Source organism: Furipterus horrens, unplaced genomic scaffold (assembly GCF_987537825.1).
Source record: "Furipterus horrens unplaced genomic scaffold, mFurHor1.1.pri manual_scaffold_4, whole genome shotgun sequence".
In the NCBI taxonomy this organism is placed as follows: Eukaryota; Metazoa; Chordata; class Mammalia; order Chiroptera; family Furipteridae; genus Furipterus; species Furipterus horrens.
This window is the reverse complement of record NW_028327174.1, coordinates 5,825,762-5,836,119: the sequence shown is the minus strand read 5'-3', so window position 1 is coordinate 5,836,119 and position 10,358 is coordinate 5,825,762. Positions and strand designations below refer to the sequence as shown.

General features: G+C 44.3%; 1 protein-coding gene across 3 annotated transcripts in view; it reads left to right on the top strand.

The window, feature by feature from the left end:
• The first annotated feature begins 569 nt into the window (after positions 1-569).
• Positions 570-10,358, top strand: part of LOC150010979 (small G protein signaling modulator 3 homolog) — a 32,473-nt gene continuing 22,684 nt past the window's right edge. For all 3 annotated transcript variants that reach the window (XM_090272385.1, XM_090272384.1, XM_090272386.1), the window contains exon 1: positions 570-669. The gene's annotated coding sequence lies outside the window, so the exon portion shown is untranslated. The remainder of the gene's footprint in view (positions 670-10,358) is intronic.

Genomic DNA, 10,358 nt, shown 5'->3' with positions numbered 1-10,358 from the left:
ATCAGCTCTCACAACCACTAGTTCGTCGTACTCGCGTTTTGTGGATGAGCTAAATGTTAACGAGGTTTAGTGACTCAAGTGCAAGCCTCTGACTACACCCACTGCACTGTGCGTGCCCAGAGTACGCTTCCTGGGCATGACCCCAACCCCTTTGTTCCAGACGGGGGCGCCTTCCGAGGCTGGTGAGTTGTGTGAGAGCGGCTCAGGCTGGTCTAGCACTGGTTCCCGTACAGCCGTAAAGACGGCACCGAAATGTACAGAAAATGAACATCGCGTGCCCCTCCTCCCCAGAGCCCTGCTGCGTCTCTGCCCTTATCCTGGCCGCACGTTCACTTCATATTGCCCGAGGTTCCTTGGGCTGCAGCGCCGACGGAAGGCCGGTGAACACTGATGGGCTAAAAATGGGCCGCGAAGGTTGCTCCACTCTGAAAGGAGGCTCGAGAGCGGGGTTCCGGAGCGCGAAGCCCACGCCGCTGCCGCCCATCGGACTCGGAGGACTTCAGCCCCCAGCACGCCCCGCGGCCGCCTGGCTGGCCGGCGCGCGTGCGCAGTGTCGCCGCCCGAGCTCTGACTGGGTCCGAGCTGCGGAGCCGCAAGCCCTTCCCGGCTTGGCAGTGAGGTGGCGGGCGCTCGCGGTGGCGGGGCAGCTGGACGTCTCCTGTGAGGCAGGTGAGCTTGGGGCGAGCGGTCACCGGGACTGGGGGTCCTGCGGCGCCTGGAGCCCACACAAGCCCCTCGCGGCTGTGGACAGACCACTGACTGACCAACGGACTGACGGACGGACCCGCTGAGGAGAGGAGAACACCGCCCGGCCGGACCTCGCTGGTGCGACGCGTGATTTGGGCCGAACGCGGGCTCTCTCGTCCGGGTGCGCGGCCTCTGGGGCGGGGACGATGCCCCGACCCGCGTGCCCCCGCGTCCTAGCCCGGGGTGGGGGTGGCCTCCGGGAGGCGGGACACCCCCCGCCCCGGGTGGTTCAGCCTGGCCTAGCGGGAGGTGGGGGTCGCCGGCGCCCCATCCCCCTAGGGCAGCTCGGAGCGGCTCTGCAGAAACCGCACCAAATGCGGGGGTAGGCTTATTTTATTTTATTTTATATTACGTTATTTTATTTTATTTTTGGAAGAATGGCAGCCGCGAGCACGTTCACGGCAGCCAGCTCCTCAGATGTAACTTGTGACGGCACTGGCGGTGCAGGGCCGGGGTCCGAGACCGCGGACACACGGCAATACTGTTTGCGGGGACTGAGGCGCGCGCTCGGATCGCCCCGTGCGGTTAGCGTGGGGATCTGGGAAATTATTCTCGCACTTAGTGTAATGACCCAGGATGCTTCTTATCGGGGGTGGCGGGCGTTAAAGTTTCTTCTCGGCGATGGATGGCGGTATCGCATTTTCCAGTCTTGGGCTGCACAAGAGATTGTCGTGGGTTGCTGGCTCTTGTTTGTGTTTTCTTGGGGTTATTGGAAGGTGTCCTGGAAATTTTACCTTTCTGCCTTGTTCTTTCCTGAGAGATTCAAGTTCCTAATCAGACTGAAAAAAACTGAATTTTCAGCTCTGACTTACTGACCTGTAGCTTTCGTGATTCTATTCGTGATTCTTTGTACAGTCACAGATATTTCCTACTCCTTTTCTTCCTCATTTCTTATTTCCAGTTCTCTCTGAACTCTAAACAATATTTATACCTTCATTGTTATATTTATTTCTGTTCTACATGACTAGTTTGTAATTGATTCTAAATAAAGGTCTGTATTTTTCCTGTCTTTTGCTCATCCTCAGTGCATGTAGCCTTTCATCACTAATTGCTGCGTTAGCCTGGGCGTTAGTCCTCTTTTCGTGTACCGCTTTTAAGCATGGAGGTGTGTGATATGGGAGAGCTGGGCTGGGGTGGTGTTTCTGTTGACTGAGCCAGGTAACAGGTGAATGTGTCCCACGACCAGAGCATTAAAAAAGGCTTGTGAACAAAAATCGTTGAAATAGAAAAGAGCATAGTAACCTTGTGAATTTGGGGTCTCGTCCGGTTGACAGAAAAGTCCATAAACTGGAGTAGTACCTCACAGAAATGAACATGACATTAGGGTGAAATATTGAGAAAGGAGCTCAGGAGTCAGCTCTGTCCTCAGTACGGCCATCCTTCCGTGCCCAGAGTGGATGCTGGGAACACCTGTCGGCTTAGAAACAACGTTTTCCGTCTGTGTTTTCCTTTTCTCTCTTCTTCATCCTCAGTGAGAGCTTTGGCAGGAGCCCAAAATCTTGTACATTTGATGATTGAACATCAGTTTCATCTACTCAGTCTCCAGATCGGCTCTGTCCCTCAGCTGGTGACGTCAGTGATTTTCCGTAGCAGCCATTCATGAGCTCATGCAGACAGTCACAAGGAAGTGGAATAGCACAGGGGGTGGTGCACACGAAAGAACCCTGTTTCTTTGCTGTCACACAGCACACACAGACTGAGACAGGAGATCTAGACGGGAGCACAGCTGCATGGGAGAGTTAGACCACCATAGTCTGGACTTCCGCCTACAATAATAATCATCGATAACATTTACTGAATGTCTTCTCTTTGCCAGATGCTGTAATTGTCACCGTGAGGTGTGGGTATTATTCTCATTTTATGTATGTGTTGAAGTATGGAAGTTCCGTGAACTGCCTACAGTTATGGTGATGGGGCCAAAATCAACTTCAAGTCTGACTGACACCCCACTCTTTGTAATGTGCTTACCAACAAATATGTTCAAGTCTCTCATTCTTTAAAAAGTATAAAACTTACTGTGATCACATTTCTTCTTCAGACTACTACCATTTCCTGCCCTTTTCTTCCATTTACTCCTTGGTTTATTGCAGTCTGGCTTTTACCCTCAGCTGTATTGAAATTGCTCTCAGGAGTTCCATTCAACCATTTATTGAATGCCTGTTGTATGTACCATCTTCTAGACTTACAAAGAGGCCAAAACATGGTTCTTGCCCTGGTTAGGGACTAATGAGGGAGAAAAAGAAATTCACATAACATAATGTGATGTGTTAACCACTGATGGAGCAATCTTTGCTCTTGGGAGTTGGGGAAGGAACACTTTATGAGAAAGTGACACTGGACTGCCAACAGAGAGAAACCCTGCCCTGACTGGTGTGGCTCAGTGGTTGGGCATCATCCCACAAACTGAAAAGTCTCCAGTTCGATTCCTTGTCAGGGCACATGCCTCGGTTGCAGGTTCAGTCCCCTGGTCAGGGTGCTTAGAGAGGCAACAGATCTGTGTTCTCTCACACATTGATGCTTCTCTCCATCTCTCCCTTCCCCTCTCTCTAAAAATAAATAAAGAAATAAAATCTTAAAAAACAAAACAGAGAGAAACCCTAAATTGGTGTTGGGACTGCATACTTAGGTGTGGACTTTCAGGAGAGGCTATATCTTGCCAGTGAGAGAAGATACACTTGAAATATACCGTGTAGACTTTAGAGTCTGACAGACCTGGGAACTGCCGCTTAATTTTTTCTTTAAATACCTGTCTACAAAGTAAGCTCCATGAAAGTAGAGTCTTTATTTTTTTCACCACCTTACCCCCATCTTTTAGAATCGTGGTAGGAGATCAATAAATATTTGCTTAACGAACACTTCCTAGAATACTGTATTCTGCACATGGTAGATACTAGTACTCATGTCATATTGGGTTGGCCAAAAAGTCTGTTTAGTTTTTCCCATAAAATAAAAGACACATTTTTTTATTTTCACCAATAACTTTATTGATTTGGATATTTTGAGTATGTCAGCTATCTCCCATGTGGTATAACATTGATTGTTCTCAGTTAATGTCTCAATTTGATCGCTATCAATTTCAGCTAGTCTGACCCACCGTGGAGCATCATCCAGTGAGAAATTTCCAGCAAGAAACTTCACCAACTCCTTTTGATACATTCGATCAGTCACAGCACCTTCCCCATACACTGTACAGATCTTTCTTTGTGTTTCAGTTGCATTTTTTACCTCTCTTGTAATAATAAAGCAGAATGTGCTGAAAATGTTGCTTATTTTCTTCCATCTTCAATATTAAAATGGCTACACAAAAATTCACCAATTTTGATACTTTTTTAAAAAATACATGCTTATATGACAACTGTCACAATACAGTCTAACAAAATTGTTTCGAATGAAGCTAAAGACCACTAAGCACTACTGGTGCCATCTTACGGGAGGTAAAAAAAACAAACTTTTTGGCCAATACTATGTGACTGAAAAAGTGAGGCTTGCTTTCAGGGTGGCTTATGTACTGATTTTGAAAACACCATTATTTGAATAGTATACGTATAATCACTTCCCCTTCTTTTTGACCAATTAGGCTCATTACCTATGGTCACATTTCCTAAATGAGGAGAGAGACATTCACTTCATTTTGATAGGTGCTGTTAACTGTGTCTTCACTTCTAATATTATCCTTCTCTTCCAGTTGTGAACATATTACTGCTTTTTCTAAGTGTTTGTGGTGTAGGTTTTTTTTTTTTAATGTTTTTTATTGATTATATTGTTATAACAATTCCAATTTTCTCCCCTTTGCTCCCCTCCACCCAGCATCTCCCTCCCCCAGCAATCCCCCCCCAAGTCCATACCCCTGGTTCGTAAAAAATAACTATCCCCCCCTCTCAGATATTAAGACCCTTTGTAATCTTGTAAAGGACAATGGGCGAAGGTCTCGTGCTCCTCTAGCTGCTTCAAGCTGGACATGGTCGTCGTCCTACCTACCCCTGGGTCCAGAAAACCCTAATAAGAGTGGGGGTGTGGAGGGGAGGGTGGCCTTCCCACATGGGGAAGGATCGTGCAGACTCCAGGTCAGTTGGCTGTCTCCGGTCAACGGCGTGCTTGGTTTAACAGGCTGGCATCCTTGTTGTGTTCTGGGGGTAACAGATTTGGCGAAAAGGGTTAAAAGACACCATAACCACTAGATGACAAAAGGCAGGGATTAATTTTTCAATGTTCCATATTAGGAGAAAGAAAAAAAAAAAAAAAGGGCTTCTTTGGAGGAAGGTGTGCTAGGCACATCTCACCTGTCCAAAACCCTTTTGCCCATTATGTGATGTAGGTTTTGTATGTTTTTTTTCTCTGCTGATGATATGAATTGTTTTCGGAAGTTAACTTATTTGGAATCATTAAATAGCTTTATCGATAAGAGTAACATCAGAAATGAGATTGAACACACCAATCCAGTTATCAGAAGGCTTGTTCTTGAGAAGGGCCTGATTTCCAACTAGGGCTAACAGATTTTTTTTTTTTAAACAAAATTATAAGACCATTCCCTGCCCTCTCTAGATATCTAGTTAGCCTTTTAGCTAACATTCTAAAGATCTGAAACAACAGATCATTTCCCTCTTCTTGTGTTTGAGTTTCATTTGTAAATATCCTTAATCTGTGTAACTTGAGGTTGGGGTTAAAGTCCAAATACCACTTTTTTTTTTTCAACTTCTGAAGTCAGTATAGTAGTTAGGAGCACCTAAAGAAGTTCAAATTCTGGTTCTGCCACTTTGAACTTTGATATAACTTCCCAATGTCTCATTTTCCTCTTATGCAAAATTGGAATAATTACTACTACTACCACCACTCATAATAATAGCTAATATTTATTGGGTGTTTACTATATACTAGACACAGAATTTTACTTATATTAAATCAATCTTCACAACCACTTTATTTATTATTAGTATTACGCCCACTTAAGGTGAGGAGACAGTCACAGAAGTGATGAGTAACTTGCTCAAGGCCACACAAATAAGTGGTGGAATTAGGATGTGAACATGGGTAGTCAGACTCCAGAGTTTGTGCTCACAACCTTCTACTTCATAGGGTCATTTTGAAGATTGAATAAAATCTATGTAATGTGTCTTGACAGGCAATCCATAAGCGCTGGCTGCCTGTAGTTAGCTGTGAGTTTATAAAGCATTTCACATTTTCTATTTTGGTTGTCATAGGTACAACAGTATGTTGTGACCATCACTGTCTTAAGATAGGAACTGAGACATAAGTTTGGTCATTAGCCCAAGATCATACAGCAAGCATGAAGGCAGCGCCCTGGCCTCGCCCCTCTTCCATACCTGGATTTTATGCTGAATATGAGGCCTCACGTTCGGAGAGTTTAGAGGACAGATGTTATTTTGGCCTGCCCGGCATCCATTCCAGGTTTTACTGAGGATTAGCAGCTCAGCTTTGCTTTGAGGAAACACCTGACCAAGTAAGTGGTGGGCATATGACCCAGGGTAGGCCAACAGATGTTAGGCAGATTGATGTGTCCCTCCTTTATTTTTTTTATTTTTTATTTTTTTTTTATTTTTTTTTATTTTTTGATGTGTCCCTCCTTTAAATTGAATCTTAAGTTGAATGACACAGTGACAGTTACAGCTCCTTCATCCAACCATGGATTCATTCCTAATATATAGGTTCTGGAGCTGCTCTGTTATTTGTAGTCAAAGACCCGATTCTTCAGCTTTTCCTCCGTCCTGTGCCCTACCTCATATCCTTTGAACGCATTCCTATATTATATAATTTGTTACCCAAAGTCAGTTCTGTGGCTTGCATCTAAGGCTCCTTTAACTTACTGTTACATGACATGAGGCCATGTCTCCTAAAAAGTTTAAATAACTGGTTAACTTTAAGCTGAAGAGAAGCGAAATCTCAGAGAAGACCTGAAGGTTACCTTCAAATGTCTGAAGCATGTAGTGTACAAAGTGTCCCAAAAAAGAATAAAAAAGTAGAAATCACTTGGAAACAGATTTCTGCTCACGTTAACAACTTGACAACTACAGTTGTACTATTCAGTGTGCTATAGAGTCACAGCTTAGGAGTCGCTGAGTGTTTGGTATGGGCAATGCTTAGCCTCTCTGAGCCCTGATTTTCTCAGGTTTCTTAGCTCAGGGGTAAATGCTCAGTAATATTTTCCTTGGTACCTCCATTCTAATACCTCAGTCCATTCACTGCCACAAAGTAAATAGGACTGGATTATTGTACTTTAGGGTCATTACGTAGTTATTTTCATATCTGCAATTGAAACATCCCGGTAATTATATAGATGGTAGGGTCACATAAACTACTTAAAGATAAGATAATCTGTAGACCTCTATGGTTTAATTATATGAAGAATAGGGACTTTTATTAACTATATTTATGATCTCATTTTAAGTGCTATATGCTCCTATGTTAATATAAAACTTTATTAGAAAATGTCCCTTTTTGCCAGTTGGCCCTCAAGGAGATTTATTTGCCTTGAAAACGCTTGCCTGCCATTTTTCAGAGCTACCTGAGTTGCAGTTACCTAACCATTATTTGTTTCATTTTTACTTCTAAAGATGTTGTTGCTCCCCACCCCTGATAGTGGGAATGACAGTTCCTTTCTTTTGCTTCCTTGTCACCATCCAGGTACTGCCAGGCTGTAAACTTAGGGGAATGATCCTGGGAGGGACTCAGGAAGGTAACCAGATTACCTTGGATGATTAATTATTTTACAGGAAGACCTAGGGTGGATGAGTGTGGTTCAGAAGTCTGCACAGGAGAGCCCCGTTTAACTGGCGCTGCTCTGCAGGAAAGCGGGAGCCGTACCTGGGCTTGTGGAATTCTGGGTGAGAGGCCTGTTTCTGTGGTCTGTGTTTCCACAGTCTGCTCTGCCTCGCACAGTCACCCCAACTCTTGCCTAAAGGAACACCATCTCTGGTCACAAAGAAAATATTGACTCAGGGAAGGGAAAGCAGTCCTAGCTGTAAGGCTGTGTGCGCAGGGGTGGGAGTGGAGCTCAAGGTAGAGTTGATTATTAGAATCATTTTGTTCTTCTGTTGGTGCCAGTTTTGGAGAAGGCAGTTGAGAACTTTGGATGATATAGTGGGTCTTTACTTCATATACCTTTAGCACTAAGGGAGATAAAGGGCGGTATGAATAAAAAACACATTTTCAACAAGAATGACTAGGGTAATTGGAGCAGGAAGCCAGTTCTAGAAGATTAGCACCATTAGCTGCCTTATCATAGTGTTTAGGAGGACCCAAGGTTTGAGGCTTTCTTTATATACTGTCGAGTAATTGCTTCGTTTAGCAGCACGCTCTGAGAGAAAGCAGGTAGGTCCCAAGTTCTGAAAGCAGGCTTCTGTGGCTGGAGCAGAGTGTGTGCTGAGGGCGAATGGGAGAGAAATGCTTAGCAGGGATGACTAGGTCATGTCATGCAGGGCCTTAGAAGCCAAGTAAACAAACTTGGACATTTTCCTAAAGTTACAGAGAAGAAAAGGGGTTTAAAGAGAAGGAAATGATTAGTTGCATTTTTAAAGGATTTTCTGGCTGCAGAGTAGAGAGTAGATGGGGCTTGGGGGCTGGGGCAGGGATCCCAGTTGAGAGACTTGTAATAACCATGGTGGTGAGAAATGTTGACAGCCACAGCTGAAAAGTAGCAACAGGTTGAAGAAAAAAAGGAAGTTCAAAAAATATTAGGAAAGTGCCCTGGCTGGTGTGCCTCAGTGGATTGAGCGTTGGCTTATAAACCAAAAGGTCACTGGTTCAATTCCCAGTCAGGGCACAGGCCAGGGTTGTGGGCCAGGTCCCCAGCTGGGGGCGTGCGAGAGGCAACCAGTCAATGTTTCTCTCACACATCGATATTTCTCTCCCTCTCTTTCTCCCTCACTCTCCTCTCCCTAAAAATAAATAAATAAAATCTTTAAAAAATATATTAGGAAAGGCCAAAGAGTTGAGGGATGGAGGTGGGAGGATGAAGGAGAATCCACTGGCCATTGGTCGCGTTCTGGCCGGGGAGAGTGGGTGGGTAGGTTGTAGTGCCAGCTTCCTGAGATAGGGGCCACTGCCGGAGGGTGAGGGTCATGAGGAAACATGAGGCTTAATCTTGGGGTGTGGTAAATTGGAAGAATGCAGAGGAGCAGCTCAATGAGTGAACTCTAGTCTCAGGACAGAATAGGAGACATCCAGAACCAGCAGAGTAGGAGGAATTGGGAAAGAAGACTGGGAAGCAGCAGCCGGAAGGGAAGAGGGAAACCCAAAGGGTCATAACGCTTGCACCCCCCGGGAGAGGGTGTTCCGCTGTGCGGTGCTACTGAGGGGCAGCTGTAGCAGGGATTAAAGCGTCTTCATTGGAGCTAATGAACAGCAGCGCCGCTGGCGCCGCTGGATTGATCTGGCAGGAGACACTGAGGGCACTGAGAAAGCAGACACAAAAGGAAAAGGAAATGGAAAGAACTTGACGTTGGACATTTCATAGAAACATAGAAAAAGTCATCTTGAAAAAGAATAAATGTTGTTGAATTTCTTTATACCTATTTTTATTTTTATGTTGAATTAACTGTAGAGTACCTTAATCTTTTTTATTCTATGGCCATCTAAAGGTCTTTAATTTTTTTGCATGTTTAACTTGACTTTTTTGAATAGGTAATACATTAAAATAGTTCAAAATTCAAGAAGTCCAAGAGGCTATTAAATAAAAAATCTCTTTGCCACCCAGTTCCTCTCATAGGTAGCCTTCTAAATTTTATGTAACAATTATCTTCTCTTTGGCACAAATGTTTACCATCTCTTCTCACTGTTTTGCTCCTTGCTTTTTTCACTTAGCAGTGAAGATCATTACCCGTCAGGGCATAAATAGCTGACCCATTCATTTTTGACAGATGCACACTATTCCGTTATATAGCTGTACTGTTATTTATTTAACCAGTCCCCTGTTGATGGATATTTTGGTTTTTGAATATTTTGTATTACTTTTATTTTTATTTTGTATTATTTTTAAAGACTTTATTTATTTTTAGAGAGAGGGGAAGGGAGGGAGAAAGAAAGGGAGAGAAACATCAATGTGTGCTTGCCTCTCGCCCACCCCCAGCAGGGGACCCGGCCCACAACCCAGGTGTGTGCCCCGATTGTGAATCGAACCAGCAACCCTTTGGTTCGTAGGCTGGCACTCACTGCACTGAGCCACACCAGCCAGGGCTATTTTGTATTTTTAAATATTTTTCTATGACAAGCAATGTTATAGGGAGTGTCCTTATATATGAATTATTTTGCTGAAGTATAGAATAAATTTCTAGAAGTGGAAATTGCTGTACCAAAGGGCCTGTAAATGTTTTAATACAGCTTTGCTTATTAGCGTTCCTGGCACTTAGAAAGTCTGCAATGAATGGTAGCTATCATTAAAATGAATATGTTATAGATAGGTTGTATGATACATTCTAGATAGAGTGAATAGGGGCACCTGACAAAACCAGAGGAGGGGGAGTGCCAGAGAAGGCTTCTGGAGGAAATGCCTGGGCTGAGCCTTGAGGAATGAAAAGTCAGGTAAAGTGGAGGGCATTACAAGCAGAGGGAGCACAAGGAGCCAAGTACAGGAACTTTGAAAGGAGCTTGTGCCCTGA